At 37.9% G+C, this 19426-nt stretch overlaps 1 long non-coding RNA gene and 1 pseudogene across 4 annotated transcripts; both read right to left on the bottom strand.

Moving 5' to 3' along the window:
* Positions 1 to 915: 915 nt before the first annotated feature.
* On the bottom strand, positions 916 to 16587 carry LOC107858545. 4 transcript variants are annotated; one of them, XR_001671078.2, is made up of 3 exons: positions 16152 to 16573; positions 7177 to 15333; positions 916 to 7125 (listed from the first exon to the last, which is right to left on the bottom strand). It is a non-coding gene; the product is annotated as an uncharacterized LOC107858545 (long non-coding RNA). The 4 variants fall into 4 exon arrangements; XR_007051926.1 differs by having other exon boundaries at positions 916 to 1420; positions 1538 to 7125; positions 7177 to 16570; XR_007051925.1 differs by having other exon boundaries at positions 916 to 1414; positions 1538 to 7125; positions 7177 to 16570.
* An 870-nt stretch (positions 16588 to 17457) lies between these two features.
* On the bottom strand, positions 17458 to 18809 carry LOC124896167 (annotated as a pseudogene).
* Positions 18810 to 19426: the final 617 nt, after the last annotated feature.

Genomic DNA, 19426 nt, shown 5'->3' with positions numbered 1-19426 from the left:
TGTAACGATTTGGATAAGATTTGGGCTACAAGATTAAACAAACTAAGCCAAACAAGCTTAACTTAGGCTGTTATTTAAATTTAGTAGGAATAATAATACATACGATAACAATGTTAATAAATAATAATAAATAAAAATAATAATATCAATAAATAACATTAAATAATGGAAAATCAGACAATGTATTTGTAACACTATGAGTGCACAATTACGTGAAAAATAATTTAATTAATGAAATTACGTAAAATATCGTATTTGATTTAAAAATTATATACAAAAAGATAATAAAATAATTTATGCATTTTTCTAAGTTACAGATGAGACACGTTAGTATGTATTAAAAATGGAAATAATATGTAAAAAAAGTTAATAATTAAGGTTAAATAATTTTGATAAATAACAGCCTAAAAGTGATATCGGGAGGTCAAAATTGGGTGTCAACAACTGCCCCTTGGTTGTTTGAGAATGATGAAAGAATTTTCAAGCAACGAAAGTTGACGTAGCAGCCAATTTGTCCGACCAAGATGATAGTTCGCTAGAAAAAAAAGCATGAAAAGTGTTAAAAATAGTGTGGCCGAGAATTTGGATTTAAGTCACCTCCATATCTCTGTTTTTACGAGAATCTAGCCATTTATAGTTCTAGATTTAGGAATGAACAATATTCCTAAAGAAAATTATGACAAAGGTTGGGGCATCAAAAAATGGTATCGTGGGTCAAATAGGATTTGAGATAGAATGAAACAATGACGTATGGAGAATTTCGAAGATGTTTGAGGTCGTTGAGTTTCAGGATGAGTTCAAGTGGTGGATGAATAGATGGAGTAATGTTTCAAAAATAGAAACAAAAATTGTTTCTATTTGTTATTCCTTCTCTGTTACCTGCGTCTTTATATCACTAAATAACAGGGTAAGAAATGTAAAAAATGAACATTTAATAAACGTAACATAATTGTGAAGATAAAGAAAGTGTATCTATTTTATAATCAGCGTCTTGGCTTCTATCGTCGGATCAACATTTTAGCTTCTTTATCGTCGGTTCAGCACTTGGGCTTCCCTATCTTCGGATCAGCATTGGAGCCTCTCTATTGTCGGATTAACATTTGGGCTTTTTCATCGTCGGTTCAGCATTTTGGCCTCCCCATCATCGGAGCAGCATTGGAGCTTCTCCATCATCAGATCGGCCTTGGAGATTTTCCATCATCGGATTGGCATTGAAGCTTCTCCATTATTGGGTCGGCATTTGAGCTTCTCCATTGTCGGTTCAGCATTTTGGCCTCTCCATCATCGGAGCAGCATTGGAGCTTCTCCATCGTTGGATCGGCCTTGGAGCTTTTCCATCGTCGGATCGGTATTGAAGCTTCTCCATTATCGGATCGACATTTAAGCTTCTCCATTGTCGAATCATGGCCCGTACCTGCCACTTGTAGCTTGACTCAGTAGAAATAATTAGTAAGAATATATGTGTGTACGTAGGGGATTGTAGCAAACAAATGTAACAGTAAAGATAATAAAAGATAAGAAAGTGTAGCTGTCTCACAGTTGAATTGATCGTGAAGTTCCTTGCCATGATGTTTGATTGTCTATTGCTCCTTCGTGGTGGAATGATTGTTGTTATCTGTACTTGTTAATCCTGTATCAAAGAAAAAATGTGAGTTTGTAAAAAAGGGAGGTTGATTTGTGCTTTTTCCTTGACTGAAGTATTCTCCTCATGATGTCGTCACCTTGTTGATGAACTTTTTCTCTGCCTTCATTTGGGTAGATGGACAGTAAAAGGAAAATCATCTTTGAAAAGAAAATCATGTTTTGAAAAGAAAATTTGTCTTTTAAGAGTAGTAAGTAAAATTTGTTAGAATAAACATAAAAATTTTGTTGAATCGTTGATTGTGACATGTTTTGAGACGGTACAACATCTTGCAGATCCTTGTTCTCTTGCCCAAAAATTTTGAGGTACGTTAAAAAATTTCTGCCCCAATATAGAACTATTCTTGTTACGAGAATTCCAGCGTCTTGCTCATAAAATTTTTGAGGTCGTCTCAAAAATTTTGCCCCAGTTTGCAATTTATGCCGACATCATGTCCACGTGGAATTTTTGAGGCCCTCTTAAAAATTCTGCCCCAGTTATCATATTCTAAGAGAGGGGAATAAAATATTTTATTATGAAGTGACCGAACTCCACAGGAGCGCCTACGTATCAGTCTTAAACGGGAATCAGGTCCTACGTAGTTCCAAATACAATTCAAGGGGAATAAAGATAAAATTAAACATAATATCTCTTAACATCGTCTGAATTGATAGGCTTAGACCAAACCATGCCATCCATTTCTGCAAGTATAAGTGCGCCTCCTGTCAGGATTCGATAAACCACTTAAAGGCCTTACCAATTAGGCAAGAATTTGCCTTTTGTCTCATCTTGATGTGGAAAAATTTGCTTCAAAACTAGTTGTCCTGGCGCGAAGTGTCTTGGCCTGACCTTTTTGTTGAAAGTTTTGGTCATTCTGTTCTAATAGAGTTGACCATGGCAAACTGCATTTATTCATCTTTCATCAATGAGAGCCAGTTGCTCGAATCTATTTTGTATCCATTCAGTGTCACTCAATTCTGCTTCCTGGATGATTCTTAGAGATGGTATTATGACCTCAGCTGGTATCACTGCTTTATTTCCATAAACCAGAAAGTAAGGCATGTCACCTGTGGACATTTTGATGGTGGTACGGTACCCTAGCAATGCGTAGGGTAGCTTTTCATACCAATGTCGACTGTTGTCAATCATCTTACACAGGATTCTTTTGATGTTCTTATTTGCTGCCTCAGCTGCTTCGTTCATTTGTGGCCTGTAAGCTGTGGAATTTTGATGCTTGATCTTGAATTTCTCACATGTGGCTTTCATCAGGTCGCTGTTGATATTGTAACTGTTGGCAGTGATGATGGATTCGGGAATTCCAAATTGGCAAATGATGTTTTTTAGAACGAAGTCGTCTATGACCTTCTTTGTGACTGATTTGTGAGAGGTGGCTTCTACCCACTTGGTGAAGTAGTCAATTGCAATAAGGATGAATCTGTGACCATTGGACGTTGTCGGCTCAATGGGACCAATGATATCCACGCCCCAAGCTACGAAGAGGCAAGGAGAGTTGGTGACCTGGAGTTTGTTGGGAGGAACTCGAATTATATCATCATGAGTTTGACACTGGCGGCATTTCTGCACATAGCGGATACAATCGATTTCTATGGTCAGCCAGAAGTAGCTTGATCTTAATATCTTCTTAGCCAACGTGAAGCCATTCATATGTGGACCATATGTTCCAGCATGTACTTTTCAATCAGCCTAGATGCCTTTTCGGCCTCGACACATCTTAGTAATCCTAAATCAGGAGTCCTCCTGTATAGGATTTCTCTATTTAGGAAGAATTGGTTGGCTAGCCTCCGAGTGGTACGTTTGTGAACACTTGTCGTATTCTTAGGATAGTCTCCATTTTTCAAATACCTTTGTATGTCTGTATACCATAGTTTTTTGTTTGATTCCTCTTCAACATGGAAGCAATACGTGGGCCGTTCATGTACATGAATGGGAATAGGATCAATGTAATTCTTGTCTAGACATTGGATCATGGAAGACAAAGTGGCCAAAATATTTGTAAACTTTTTCTGGATCCTCGAGATATGTTTGAACTCTATCTTGTGGAACTTCTTGTACATCTCTTGTACACACTCTAGATAGGGTAGGAGTTTTGTGTTTTTATTAGCCCACTCACCTCGTACCTGATGGATCAATAATTCTGAATCTCCAATCACCAATATCTCTTGGAAGTTCAAGTCAATAGCCAATCGAAGTCCTAAGATGTAGGCTTCATATTCGGCCATGTTGTTAGTGCAAAGAAATCTGAGCTTGGTCAACACAGAATAGTGTTGACTAGTTTCGAAGATCACAACAACGCCAATTCTAACTCCTTTAAAATTTGTAGCTCCATCAAATAATAGTCTTCAACCGTCGTATTCATCAGAGATGTCCTCTCCTACGAATGCCACCTCCTCATCAAGAAAGTAAGTTTTCAATGGTTGGTACTCGTCGTCTACGGGATTCTCGGCCAGATGATCTGCTAGTGCTTGTGCTTTTACCTCCTTTTGGGTGACATAGACTATGTCAAATTCACTCAACAGTATCTGTCATTTGGCCAACTTTCCAGTAGGCATCGACTTCTGGAAGATGTATTTCAGTGGTTCCATTCTAGAGATTAGGTAAGTAGTATGCGCTAAGAGATAGTGCCTTAACTTTTGAGCCACCCAAGTTAGAGCACAACAGGTGCACTCCAAAAGAGAATATCGTGCCACATAGGAAGTGAACTTCTTGCTCATGTAGTAGATGGCCTGTTCTTTCTTGCCTATCTCGTCATGCTATCCCAAAATGCATCCGAAGGCATTGTCGGTCACAAATAGGTACAATAGCAGCGGCCTACCAGGTTAAGGAGGAACCAAAATGGGAGGATTTGACAGATAATCCTTGATCTTTTTGAATGCTTGTTGGCACTCTATTGTCCATTCTACAGCAGCATCCTTCTTTAGCAGCTTGAAAATTGGTTTACAAATGACCGTAAATTGGGCTATGAACCGGCTAATATAGTTGAGGTGACCCAAGAAGCTCATGACATCCTTCTTGTTTTTAGGAGGAGGAAGATCTTGGATGGCCTTGATCTTGGCAGGGTCTAGTTCTATGCCCCTACGACTGACGATGAAGCCCAATAATTTCCTACGGGGACTCCAAAGATGCACTTCGCGGGTTTAACTTCAAATTGTACTTCCTAAACCTGTCAAAGAATTTTTCTAAATCTGCCAAATGACATGTACCTTTTCTTGATTTGATGATGACGTTATCCATATAAACTTCAATCTCCTTGTGGATCGTGTCATGAAATAAAGTGGTCATGGCCCTCATGTAGGTAGCTCAAGTGTTTTTTCGACCAAACGACATGAATTTGTAGCATTACACTCCCCATGAAGTAATAAAGACATTCTTTTTTGCATCGTCTTCGTGCATCTTGATCTGGTGATAACCGATGAAGCAGTCCACGAATGACTGTGTTTTATGCTTGGCACAATTTTCAATCAAGATATGAATATTCGGGAGTGGGAAGTCATCTTTGGGACTAGCTTTGTTGAGATCCTTGTAGTCTACATAAATCCTAACTTTCCCATCTTTCTTGGGGATAGGTACGACATTGGCCAACCAGGTTGGATACTTCGTCACTCAAAGAATACCGATTGTGATCTATTTTGAGATCTCCTCTTTGATTTTCAAACTCAAATCAGGCTTGTATTTTCTGAGTTTCTATTTGATCGGCGAATAAGAGGGTTCTGTAGGTAGTCTATGAGCCACTATTGAAGTGCTTAGTCCTGTCATGTCGGCATAAGACCAAGTAAACACATCTGGATGATTTTTTAGGAACTGGATGTATTCTTCCTTCTCTTCTTTTGATAAGTGAACGCTGATGTGGGTTTCTTTTACATTCACAAATTCCTGGGGAATCTCCAAGTCCTCTGTATCAGCAACTTCACTTATATTATGTTGTATTGTCTCATTAGACGTCACAATCTCAGATTCAACAATTTTAAATGTGAGTTTGCTGAAAGAAAAGATAAATAAAGAACATTAATAATCAAAAAGTAAAATTTTATTGATAAAGTGAATGTCATGAAACATAGTGTTGAAATGAAAATAAGGAACTAAAAACTTCAAAACGTCTTGACTAATTGAGTTTATTAAAAAAAAATGAATGCTAAAACATTAATCTTTATCATGTCTACCCAAGTGCACGGCGTAGCCTGGAAGGAGTGATAGTCCAACTACTGGCAACGACCTTTTGTTCGTTGATTGGGCTAGGGGCTCCTCCCTCTTCACTAATAATGACATGGCAACCGTCTTCCTCCGTCAGAAAAAAAAACTTAAGCTCTTCAAGATGTCTTCTTCCAAATTGTCTGGAAAACCAGCTGAACGAAAGGTTTTATGTTGTGTAGGCAGTAGATTTGGTAGAGGGCAGTAGCGGCCTAAAGGTGACTCCCAGTCGAGGTACTCTTCCGTAGTGTATTTGTACCCCAGGCCAAATGTGTCCTTCTTAAACTTTGGCTGTATAGGTTCGATGATTCCTTGCAATTTTGCTCTCAAACCATTACCAGGTTCATACCCTTTCATCATCTTTCCCCCTATGTTCATCCAAGTCATATCTACCCCCACGATATCATCATCGATCATGTCTGCCTCTTTAGTTTCAATATCATCTAGGTCTTCATAAAAGAAGGTGATGTCCTCGATTAGGGTGAGCCTTTTAAGCATCTCTGTTATTTTAATGACATCGTCATTTTCACGAAATACTACAGAAATAAAGATTTGGTATAGTGACAATACAAGGTCGGGTGTGTTTTTTCCTTTATAGCCTAGCTCGCAATCATGTTCCCTTTTGATAACTACTAAAGGATCAATTATCCCTTGCAATCTGGCGCCAAGAACTTTGTCCTCTTCATACCAAAACCAACGCATGTAACTCCAAGCGTTCAAGGGTTTCTCAAGTTACATGCAACTTATGGTGTCTTCTTCAATGTTCCCAATCTATTGTAAAGTATTGAGCCCTCCTTGCCCTCTTTCACCCCAGATTAGTACTTCTTGTTGAAAGTACTCGAATTGAATGCATCAGTGTAGGGGGGACGGGACTGCACTAGCCATATGGATCTAAGGTCGACCAAGCTGCAGATTATATGAGGCGGGAATATCCAATACCCGAAAGAGTATAGGGAATGAGGCAGGGCCTAATAGACGTTTAGCATGATCTCCCCGATAGTGTTTTTGCTGTGAGCCATCATATGCCCTTATGACCCTTACTCGGGGATGAATCCTAGTCTAATCATTTTCAAAATGCGTCAAGGTAGCCAGGGGCAAATATTTACCCCAGGTACAGGATCAATCAGTACTCATGAAATTTTCTTTTCTTCATATTGTACGGTGATAAATAAAGCGTCGTTGTGCTGCCCCCCTTCAATGCTTCTTACCAATTTAAGAGTATGGATCATTTCTCCATCAAGGTATTTTTTTCCTTTGACGATGTATATTGGATGTCCCTTCTCCCCGTGTATCACAACCTCTTGATGATCGTATTCAAACTTGAGGCCCTTCTCCCCGTGTATCACAACCTCTTGATGATCGTATTCAAACTTGAGGCACTGATGAAGCGTGGAGGATATGACACCAGCTGCATAAAGCCAAGGATGTCCGAGTAGCAAGTTATAAGATGCAGGAATGTCCATCACCTGGAAGGGTATGGAGAAAGGGACTGGACCCATCATCACGTCCAATGTAATTTCTCCAATTGTGCCCTTTAAGAGCCATCAAACCTCTTCACGTTTATTTTCCACATTTGCACCTTGGACATATCAATCTTCAATCTAGTCAAGGTGTTCAAAGGGCAGCTATTCAATCCCAGATTGGATTAATCAGAACACGGGATGTCATCTTTCTCTCGTACTGTAGTGTGACATGTAGAGCCCGATTGTGCGCTCTTTCTTCAGGCGGCAATTTGTCACATGAAACAAAATCTTGTAAGCCTCAAATACTTGCCCTACCATATGGGCCATATCTCCTTCTATAGTGGTAACCGGCACATAAGCTTCACCTAAGACCCTCATCAAGGCCTTTTGGTGGTTTTCCAAAGTTTGGAGCAATGCCAATATTGAAATCTGGGCCGGAGTCTTACTAGCTGTTCGGCCATGGAATACTCCTTTACATGTACCCTTTTCCAGATGCCATCTTTAACCACAATAGCAGGTTGCTTTCCTTTTCTAGAGCTTCCTTGAAGCCAATTTTCAGGAGTGTATATTCTGCCTGATCTGGTGACACCTTGCGCAACGTCTATTTCGGCTACCTTTGCCTTCCTTGGAACATTGATGTCATAATCCCATGGTACTGCATGAGGATTGGTTACAACTGGAGTATCTCTTACTACAGTGAAAGGAGCTTTGGGTGTAGCAACCTCAACCTCAAAGGGAACTTGTCTCCATACCGTGATAGGGGTTCTGTTCCCTTACTCAATAACCCAAATAGAGTTCTCTAAGTCTACATCATCATCGACCTCGAGCATATTCACCTCATAAGCAAGGAGAAGATTATTGGTAACATTGGGTTCTGGGTCCTTTAATTGGATCGCCTTGGTATCAATCAGTTGTTAGAATTTGTTCTTCAAGGTGTAGCACGCCTCTATAGGATGTCCCCTCATTCCAAAGTTGTAGGCGCATGTCTGATCATGTCGGTACTGTGGGGATTTTATGTCAACTTGTACGACTGTAATGGTTGTGATATAACCCACCTTCTTGAGCCTTTCATAGAGTTGAGCCATTGGCTCAGCTGAAGCAGTGTACCATCTTCTCTTAATATTTCTCTTGGGCTTAGTGGCTCCAGGCCTAGCAGTAGGGACATGAGTGGGTTGGGAGGTTTGGACTTGTATAGGTTGGGCATTATATATGGGGTAGGAGGGGTTTGATAATTGCTGAGGTATTTGGTAAGGTTGAGGCATTTGGTATAGTGGGGTTTGATATTGAATTGGAGTTTGTGGTGGGTGGGGAGTAGTATAGGGCATTTATAGGTAGGATAAGGGAGACGGAGCTGGGGTTGTATGGCTCGAGGCGTTCTTGGAAGGTTGGGCCACCATCACCGACCCTATCTCTTTTTTCATCTTATTTTCTTCTATTCCTGTAGGTTGTGTGTTCAAGAGGATAATGCTACCATTTTTAAGACACTCTTCAAATATTTCTCCGATTTTGATGATTTTGGAGAAGCTCTTGTCTGTGAATGTTACAGCTTGTCAAGGTACTGTGGCTCTTGTGCCTTGACAAAATATTCTTTCATCTTTTGCTCTTCAACTGAAGGCCAAGCTCTTGCAGCCTCGGCCCTCCATCTCATGGAGTATTTGCGGAAGGATTCATTAGGCTTTATCCTCATGGCCTACATGTAAGTCCAACTCGGAGAATTGTCGATATTGTACTAGAATTGATCAACGAAGCTAGATGCCAAGTCAAGCTAGTCTACCCATTTTTTCATATCCTGCTCAAGATACCATGTAAGAGCCTCCCCTGTGAGGCTTCTCATGAATATCTTCATCCAAATTTTCTCGTTCTTCCCTACACCCGAAATCTTGTTACAGTACACATGTAGATGAGCTTTAGGATCTCCAGTCCCATCGTATAACTCGAACTTGGGAGGTTTGTACCTCCCCGGTAGTTTGACATTGGGGTGGATGCACAAGTCTTCGTAATTGAGACCCTTCATGGCTTTGTTTCCCTCCAAATGTCTCAACCTTTCGACTATAGCTTGGATGGTATAGTTATTTTTAGGGTTCTCGAAAGTGGGTTGAGGATGGTCAAGTGGAAGTGTTTTAACATAGATGGGGTTCAGATTGTTGATTCCGGAAGCGTGGTAATGGTATATGTTTGGATGCGGAGGCTTTTAAGGAGATGGATAAGCGGAGTTCCTTGGTTCTTGGGTGGGCATATAAAGTAGAGCTGTGGTATTTTGGATATTTTGGATGTTGGTAGGGTTTTGTAGTTCAAGATGGGGTATTGGATGGTCTGAGGAATCTTGGGATTTCGGGATGGCAAAGCTATCGGCTTGCAATTCTAGAGTATTTAGGTTGAGGGAGAGTGTAGCCAAATTGCACACTTGCGCCAATTCTGCTTGCAGTTCCGGGATCCTCTGTTCCATTTTCATTATCACCTGGTTCTGACCAATAATTCTATCCCCTTCTAAACTAGTACCTTCTTTTTCCCCAATGATGTGACAATCACCCATTACTTTTTTTTCTTTGGAGCTTGTAGGTAAAGGAGGAGGAGAAGGAGGAGCCTTTTTGATCTAGTATGATAGGCCAGAATGCACAACTCAACCTATGGGTAGGGGGAAAACAAAATAAACAAAAAGGTGAAAAAGTTAGTGTGTTAGTGATAAGAGAATGAACAGGATTAACACATAGCACATTGTTTGACGTGTCCTACGAAGAAAGCCTCTTTGAGCCAGAGGTAGGCCTATCATTGTTTGAGAGATAATTATGTTATAAAATAATGCCATTTGCTCAAGATAAAACCCCAAAACAAACTTTATTCCATTTGAATTGTTTTAATATTCCAGAGAATAAAATAAAGTAAATACAAAAATGCCTAAATACTAAATTTTGAATACGTCCTCTTCTTGCTCTTCATTGTCGTCTTCTAGGACCTTGTCGAAGCGGTGGCATCTTGCCAAGAGATAGGATGATGCTAATTTTCCTACCATGCCTTCCATATTAGTGCATTCTTGTCCTTATTTGTAGAATTCATCTCGTAGTTATATCACCTTTCTTTCTATTGTCAAAGTACGATGCGTCCACAACTCCAGTTGTTTCCCCATGCTGGCCATTTCTTTGGCATTTTCGGCAATAATGTGGTGATAGCATGCCTCAGATGCTAAAGCTCTCTTCTTGAATTTACGATAGAGGACTTGTGCTTCAACCTCCTTGTCATTAACATGTCTACCTCTTTTAATGCCCGGGGTTACCTTATTTTTCCAATCGGCATACAACCACTTAATATATCTTACTGTATAGCTTGGGTTGTATCTATCTGCCGCAATACTCCCCTTGTCAAGATGAGTCTTTCCTCTCCAAGCTTTGGCCAGTTAGATGGCATTTGGGATTTTATCATTTTCATAGTCTATTCGGTGTGCGTCCATGTCGGCAACCTTTAGGATTATTTGTTTTCTTCCTGCTTGCCTCATTACTCTAGCACGTGCATATGGTTGTAGCCCGTAAAGTCCGATCAAAACCAAGTAAATGTAGTGTTGTTGGTACATCACAAAGTCCATTCTAGGAAACCATTCAAACATCCATTACACGGAGTCTTCCGTCAGAGTGCACAATATTTGCCCCCATTTTTCTGTCTCGGTCGGCCGCTTAATCTTTGTGACTCCCAACATGACTCAGGTATCATGGGAAGAGATGTTGTTGATTCCAAACGACCTTAGCATGCTTTGTAGACCATGAATTTTCTGGAGATGTTCGATCAACCATAACTGCAGCAACAAGTTGCATCCCTCAAAATGTTTGGCCCCATTTTTGCATCTTCCAAGAGACTTGTAGGTGTCTACCACTATCATGGCTACGACTATGTAAGGCCTCCTATTAATCCCATTGCATAATGCGTCAGCTACGGTAGTGTGCATAACTTCTTTCGCTCTGATTGGAAAGACCACCGTTCCTAGGAAGTAAGCGATGAATCCAATAATTCATTTATCTTCCCAAGAAGCAGGGTCAGATCTCTCTACTACATATATCTCTTTCCCTTGCTGGTAGGCAAATCTGTTGGCTAAATATCTAGCGGGAATTTTTGACCTCATCACATAGGCTACTAGTCGGCTGCCATGGAGACCCAGTTTGTTGTTCGCTTCCTCTAGAGTGACACTTTTGGGGATGATGACCTCAGCTTGTTGCCATCTCATCGCTCTTGGAAACATCTTATTTTCCACGTATCCCCTAATTTCTTCCAAAAATGGTTCATCTCCACATTACCAAACCTGAATACCGATCTCGTTTCATCCCAGGATGCAGTGGCCGCTTAAATGAGTTCTCTACAAGGATTGATGTTTATGAGGGAGGGCAAACTTCCTAGTGCTTGTTCGACCTTGCTTCATGCAAAGTACCCCAAGTCTGACCATCAATGTTCCATGTGCGGAGGCATGCACCAAACCATGCTAAATCTGGGGTATGAAGTTGGGATGACCATCAAATCTGCAAAACAAAGTGTTAGTCTACCCTACCCCCAAAGAGTAACTGGGATTATTTTGGCATAATTGTCTCTCAAAATGCACATAATAGTGAGGCGGTCATTTCGGGATCATGGGATCCCTTAGAACTTAGGGCCAAGTTTTGTAGCATGACATCCTAGGATTTTGGGATGTTCATTCCTTAATAAAGGGATAAACGGTTTAGCTCTAGGAATAAGAGTGATTTTGACATGGTCCCCCTAAGTGGACAACTTGGGAGTGGGAAATGCTTGTGGCTGTCAACGCACCGCTGGTCGACTGATCCACAAGATATTTCCCAAAGGGTCTTTTAGGAATGAACGTCCGTGTATTCACGTAACCGTTTCTAAGAGAAAATAAAAGAGGTTTCCAATTGGAAAAGAGTATGAGCGGAATGCCATATATATAAAGCAGTAACACATAGCACATAGCAACAAACAAGGGCATACTGTAGCAATATGAAAAATAAACATTAAAGTATATAACCAAGAATAATCAAGCATGGAGAGAATGCGAATATCACATAAAAGGGGGAAGGAAAAGGGATTAACATGCGTAAATTAACCAGTTAAAAAGCAGGCATGGAGAAACATGAATAATACACAAAAGAAGGGGAAGGACAATGGAATAACATGTGTAAATTAATTACCAATAAAAGAACATGTAGACATGGGACACATGAATAACACAAAAAATAGAAAAAGAGAACCTATGAAAATAAATCATGTCAAAAAATAACAAACGAAAGCATATAGAGAGAATCCCACATAAAGCATAAATTCATAATGGTTAGAACCTTACAAGTTCCCTAGCAGAGTAGCCATTCTGTCGCGCCCCATTTTCCTCGTAGAAGGTGGGATTCGACTCGATGAACTCTCTTGGGATTGCGTCTGAAAGGAAGGGTGTGAGAGTCACCACCAAACGTATTAAGGTGTGTTGGGGCACCGGTCTAGGATACTACGAACCTATTTTGTTATTTAGTCTTAGTTCACCAGAGTTCTGATAATGATTCAAATTACCTTAAAAGGAAGGTGTTAGGCACCTTTCGAGGTCCACAAAGGTGGTTCCCGGCCGAATTCATACTTTACATGGAGATTCTACGTGATCAAATAAATTCATATTTTATTATTAATTTAATGTTCAGCTAAGGAATAAGATAATTAATAAGCAAACACATGTCATTTGTTAATGCTAATTATCGATTATCTAGGTGATAAAATAAATAAAAAATATAGAAATAAGATAAGAGAGGAGAAACAAATGACATATAATAAAAAGGGGACTGCTTTATAATAAACTAGGTACCCCAAATAAACATGTAAAATACATAAAAAGACTAAAAGAAATCATCCGAGTCAAACAAAGAGATGTTTTGATTTTTTTCGGATCAGAAACCCAACTTATTAGTCATCATCCGACCCAAAGACTGAACTCTTAGATAAGTAATAATGTCATTAGTCTCACCGTTAATATTTGTTGGGATCATCATTTCTGAAAAGGACAACCCGTCCCACCCTACCTAGGCTGGATGTCAAATCTAAGGGCGTTGTATGACAAGGACAAAACTAACGTTTTAAGTAATATTTAACATCCCGACTATTGTACAAGAGGCATTGCACTTTGCTATATTGGATTTGTGTTCTAGACTAAAAGAAAACTATGTTGCCTAGGACTCGAAGCGCGAACATATTGGACACAGGTAGCACGTAATAATCCCAAGTTAGCCTCTTGATCAGTTAATGTTAATTAGTGTGATGACACGCAAAGACAAGCAAATTTTATTATCATTAACCTATAGTCATAATGCTAAATGATCAACGATTCGTGATAAAAGACTGTGATTCGTGTATGCAACAACCTTATGTGTGTTCATAAAAGGTGTTAAAAGTGTGGTAAATATGTCAAACAAAAATGTGCTTGTTAATTAAGTGTTGTAAATATAAATGAGAACATAAGAAATCAACAAGAATATTTAAAGATGTTAACATATTAAGAATTCCATAATATACTTATTTTAGTGTTTAGGCATATCAAAAGGTGCTCAAAATATGTCTTTTAATATGTGACAGAAATTGTATTATTGCAGGAATTTCATTGTGACATGCTAAATATTTACCAACATACTAAAGATGGCTAAAAACTAACATTTTGATATTATATTTAAACGTTATCGAACATGCTGAAGGTTATGTTGAACATGCCCAAAAATTAATCAAACATTCTAACCATTTAATTAAACATGCTAAAAATTGATTAATCATGCTGAAAAAATTTATTAGACATGCTTGAAAGTTAATTAGACATGGTGAACATTGATTAATCATGGGAAAGAATTAATTAGATATGCTGTAAAATTAATCAAACATGCTGAACATTGACTAATCATGTGTAAGAATTAATTAAACAAGCTGTAAAATTAATTAAACATGCTGAACATATTGTTAAACATGCTGAAAATTGTGATAAAACATGCTGAAAATTGTATTAAACATGCTGAAAATTGTATTAAACCCGTGAAAGAATTAATTAGACATGCTAAAAGATTAATTAGACATGCTGAAATATGAATTAGACATGTTGTAAAATTAATTAAACTTATAAACATGCCTAGTATTTAATAAGTTACCAAATATATTAATATGCTGTTATGCTCAATGTCGAATAATGTACTATTGTGCTTGATGTCAAATAATATAGTAATATGTTTTATGTCAAATATGCTAGGATGTATTAACGTATTCTTTAACATGTTAATATGTGAGAATATGTCTAAAATATGATGAAAAATGACTTTGATTCTAAAAATACGTAGTAAATAGTATTTACCGATTTTCATGTTGCCAAAACTTAATTCAATATGTCAAAATTAATTAAAATTCCTAAAGCAGGATTTCTAAGAGGCCAAGTAAGTAAATTAAATCACGTTTTTGCCTAAGTGTTTCATATAGCATATAAGACACGTAAAGACCTAAATTGTGCCTACTACTTCGTGCATAGAGCATGTAATCCCGGCCCCCCAAAGCAGTCCCCCAATTATTATTACATCATTAATAGTAGTGTCTTTACAATAATATTACAAACCAAAATACGAAAATCAAGAAGAACAATAAAAAACTATCAAGAGTACATAGTTAATTAAATGTCCCGGCGACTCTTAGAAACTTGTAAGTGTATTTAGACTTGCAAGGCATTTCAGAACACGAACAAAGGCTGAGATATTCCTACAGTCATGCTTCTAAAGTCCTTCACAACATTATGCAGTCAACACACATCGAGAATAAAGTAATTGCGTCGTTTGAGAACTCACCAGTGAATAGCAGTAAGGAGAGAATAAAAAAAGTAATGAAAGCCAAGCACACATAATAACACAATATGGGAGATGTTTTCAGCAGCCTTGAAAGAGAACCAAAAGCACTTGAGAACAACCAATGATTTTTTTAAGAGTGTAGTAGTAATTGTAATTGCAAGTGTGAAACTTGAGAGCCGTCCTTAATGAGAAGAGAGGGGTCTGTTTATATAGTGGAGGGAACCTGGAAAGTAAAAGGAAAGAAAATATTTTGATGGATCAATCAAGAATGTCTTTTCCTTAAAAAAAGGTAATAAAATTAATTATGCAAAATTCGATCACATGATAAAAGGAAAGAAAAGGTTAAGGGAATCCTTCAACAACCTTAATCGACCAGACTAAAATCAATTGGGAATAATATTTGCCTTATATAAATAAGTAAAAGATGTATAACATAAATAAAAAGGCATATAAATATGCATTTACCATATATAACAGCCTTATCGGTCAAGAGAGATTCATTCAATCAACATTAATTTTACTATAAATAATTGTGAAAAAAAATAAGAATAATACATATGCTATGCACAAGAGACATGTTTACTAATTTAAATCCGTGGAAAATAATCAAATTATAGGAAATCTACGCAATCAGACATTCTTTACCAAATTAAAACCAGACATCTAACTATACGCAAAATCAATCCCCCAAATTAATGTGCGATCGAACATCTCTTTACCATAAAGATAAGACGTCAATCCTGTCACAATTTAGATAATCAATCACAAAATTAGAGTTATGCCCAAACTACCGAGAGAAAGGAAAGCCAGGCCACAAAAAAATTCATCCATTTATCACATAAGGATAATCAAATTAAATTCCAATGTGTAACCAAAAATTTGTCACAGCTATCAAAACATCGTAGCAACTTTTTAAGGACAACTAAGTATGCACCGGATGATAGTTTAAACGAAAACTATTAGTCGACCTTCATTGATTTCTGTTAAGGGAAAATAAAAGGGGAAAGGAGTAGGAGAAATTAAAAAAAAAAATAATCAAACCTGTGGACGGGTTCTCGAGAACCCGTTATTTTCAAAGAATGGATCGGTGACGATGGAGAGGAAAGGTTGACGGTTCTGGAGTCGGATTCAAAGCGGATGATGGTGTGGAGGAGGCGCACTGGTGCTGTGGTGGAGGGGGGTCTAGGCGATGGTTTCACGTGGCAAGAGAGGCTGGTTCATCGCCGGAGGAGGAGGGACGATGGCAGCGATGGGGTCATTTGGTCGTTGCTGCCTTCGCACTGACAGAGAGGTGGTTGGAGGTGAGGGGGACGACGTCATGGTAGCGGTGACGCCGCCCTTGGTCTGAGAGAGAGAGCGCGTTGGGGAGAGAGACGGAGCTTGAGGGAGGCAGCATTTTGGAGAAATGGGGAGTTTAGGGTTTTTGGTATGATTTAAAAGAGAAGAGTGAGTTGGAGTGATCTCAGCCGTTGGGATTAATTAGATCGAGATTTGATGGAAATTAAAATTATCTCAATTGTAATAAATTGATTGAATTAGGCCAAAATTGAGATATGCATATATAAATGTGGCTAGAATTGAAATGATCTTGACTAAAAATTGTAATGGGTCAAGTGAATTAAGTTAGAATTGTAACGATTTGGATAAGATTTGGGCTACAAGATTAAACAAACTAAGTTAAACAAGCTTAACTTAGGCTGTTATTTAAATTTAGTAGGAATAATAATACATATGATAACAATGTTAATAATTAATAATAAATAAAAATAATAATATCAGTAAATAACATTAAATAATGAAAAATCAGATAATGTATTTATAACACTGTGAGTGCACAATTATGTGAGAAATAATTTAATTAATAAAATTACGTAAAATATCGTATTTGATTTAAAAATTATATCTAAAAAGATAATAAAATAATTTATGCATTTTTCTAAGTTACAGATGAGACGTGTTAGAATGTATTAAAAATGAAAATAATATGTAAAAAATATTAATAATTAAGGTTAAATAATTTTGATAAATAACAGCCTAAAAGTGATATCGGGAGGTTAAAATTGGGTATCAGCAAGTGTATGTGGAGGAAGAGATGAAATTGAGAAAATTTACTTTGAAAAGATCACTTGGTGAGGACCCAAACTGCATAGACTATACCAGGTAGCCATCCAAAGAGGGTCAGTAAAACACAGATCCAGAACTCCACCTGTTTTGTTTTTCCAACACAAAAACATACATGTACATGTACTCAATAGCGCTTACAAGAAAAGGAGGTACAAAATTTTCAGAAGCTATTTTTCGAATCACCAATTAAAGGAAGCAGAGGAAGAGGTGAGATTGAGAAAATTTACATATGCCACGAAGTCATAATGGCCATGCAATAAAATAGTGAGGAGCAAGATTCAGGCCAAGTAAAAATCCTTTTATCATATAATGTAAACATAAAAACATCTCTTTTAACAGCTCGATTCTTTCTGGGGATTCCAATCCTTCCACGAAAATCATCCTCTAAAAGGGGAATACCATTACATAATTTGACCGTTGGTTCCCATCCGAGTAATATTTTTGCCTTGGTGATGTATGGCTTTCTCTAACGAGGATCGTCTGGTGTATTTTCTACCTTGATAATCTACACGTCTAGATTGATAAGATGCAAAACAACTATTGTAGTTAGAGGCAGATTCAAGATTTTAACACACACACACACTATAATTTTTTTTATTTTCCCTCTAATATTTTTATGCTTCCTCGACACCGATCTAGAGAGCCAGTGGTGGAACCAAAAACCAATTCTAAGATCCATTTCCACACATTGATCACCCTACTTTGAACCTAAACTGGTCGAGATAGATGATTCTAGCAGTATATGTGTTTGTGTACGTGTGTGTGTGTCAATCTCAGTGAAGATACTGGATTTGGATGAACTTGTTAGAAAAGAGATAGATTGATGCGCCCCCGATAATAGTTTGTGTAAGAAATGCAAATGTGTCATGTGAATACAAAGTAGAGTGCAAATTCAATGGATTACCTCCTTCACATTCTCGACAAGTTCAAGCATTGTGAATTCACCTGATTTCAAAGAGGATAAGTTATTTTAGTTGATGCAAGAAAATTGGATGAATGGGTTTTATTTGGACAAGCCAAGAACTGAATAAACGGAAGCTAACCTAGATTCATGATGGTGATTGGTCCAGTATTATCTCCCTCCATCAAACGAATAAGACCATCAACTTTCATCATTTAGAAAGAAAGGTAAGAGAAAAAGATAAAGAAAGAAAATGAACATCAAATACAATAGCTCATAGACTGTTATATACCATTTCGGAAACATAACAAAAGCTCCGCATTTGTGTTCCAGGAAGCTGAACAGTCAAGGGTTCATCACTGTGAAATTGCCCTAATAATTCTCTTCTTGGGGGAGAAGAAGTGGATCTCTATAAACCTTGGAAGTTAATGTTAGTAAGATCTTGCTCGAACAATAAAGTTAGATGAAGATCTATTATTGAAAGAATAACTGATGGTCGAAGCAGATTCATACGTTTCCCCGACTCTCTAGGCAAGTCCTAACATTTTCATTGTTCTAATGACATTTGTCTTAATCATCTGCAAATACCATATAGCAAGTAAGAAATCAACAAAAACCATAAGCCAGAGAAAATTTACCATGGGAAGATCACTTGGTGTGGACCCAAACCACATGGACTATACCAGGTAGCCATCCAAAGAGGGTCAGCAAAACACAGCTCCAGAACTCCACCTATTTTGTTTTTCCAACACAAAAACACACACGTAAACATACTCAATAATACTTACAAGGAAAGAAAGAACAAAAAAACTAAAGAGCTTCAATAGAGGAAAATACAATCTATCTATTCACTAATGCATCTTTTTTATTTGCTTCTTCAGTGTTCTGTGCTAATACGAACATATCTTTCCTTTTCTTCGTTCTTTTCAGCACTGTATTGCTATATATTCAGAGATTTTGAGATGGCATCCTCTGAAATGGTTGCAAGAAACACTCAAACATATATTTCCGTGTACATGAGTCAATATAGGAGAACTTTTTTTTTCTTTTTAAGTTTCTGCTATTACGAGGGGACTATGGTGCCAATATAAGCTAAATCCAGCGATTGTGAATGTAATAACTTGAAGGAAGATGTAAAGAAAGTAATGGCTTTTCCCATAGAGGACGTCATATATCCATTGAAGAAAAGGAAAACAACAAATCCCAATTTTTGTGGAAGAATCCTGCAATAATTAGACCAACAGGTAATGCATGGCTAACAAACTAAGCAACAATCTAATGGTTCAATGAT

The sequence above is a fragment of the Capsicum annuum genome, chromosome 2 (assembly GCF_002878395.1).
Source record: "Capsicum annuum cultivar UCD-10X-F1 chromosome 2, UCD10Xv1.1, whole genome shotgun sequence".
Lineage (NCBI taxonomy): Eukaryota > Viridiplantae > Streptophyta > Magnoliopsida > Solanales > Solanaceae > Capsicum > Capsicum annuum.
The sequence above is the reverse complement of the archived record's forward strand: the minus strand, read 5'-3'. Positions and strand labels throughout refer to the sequence as shown.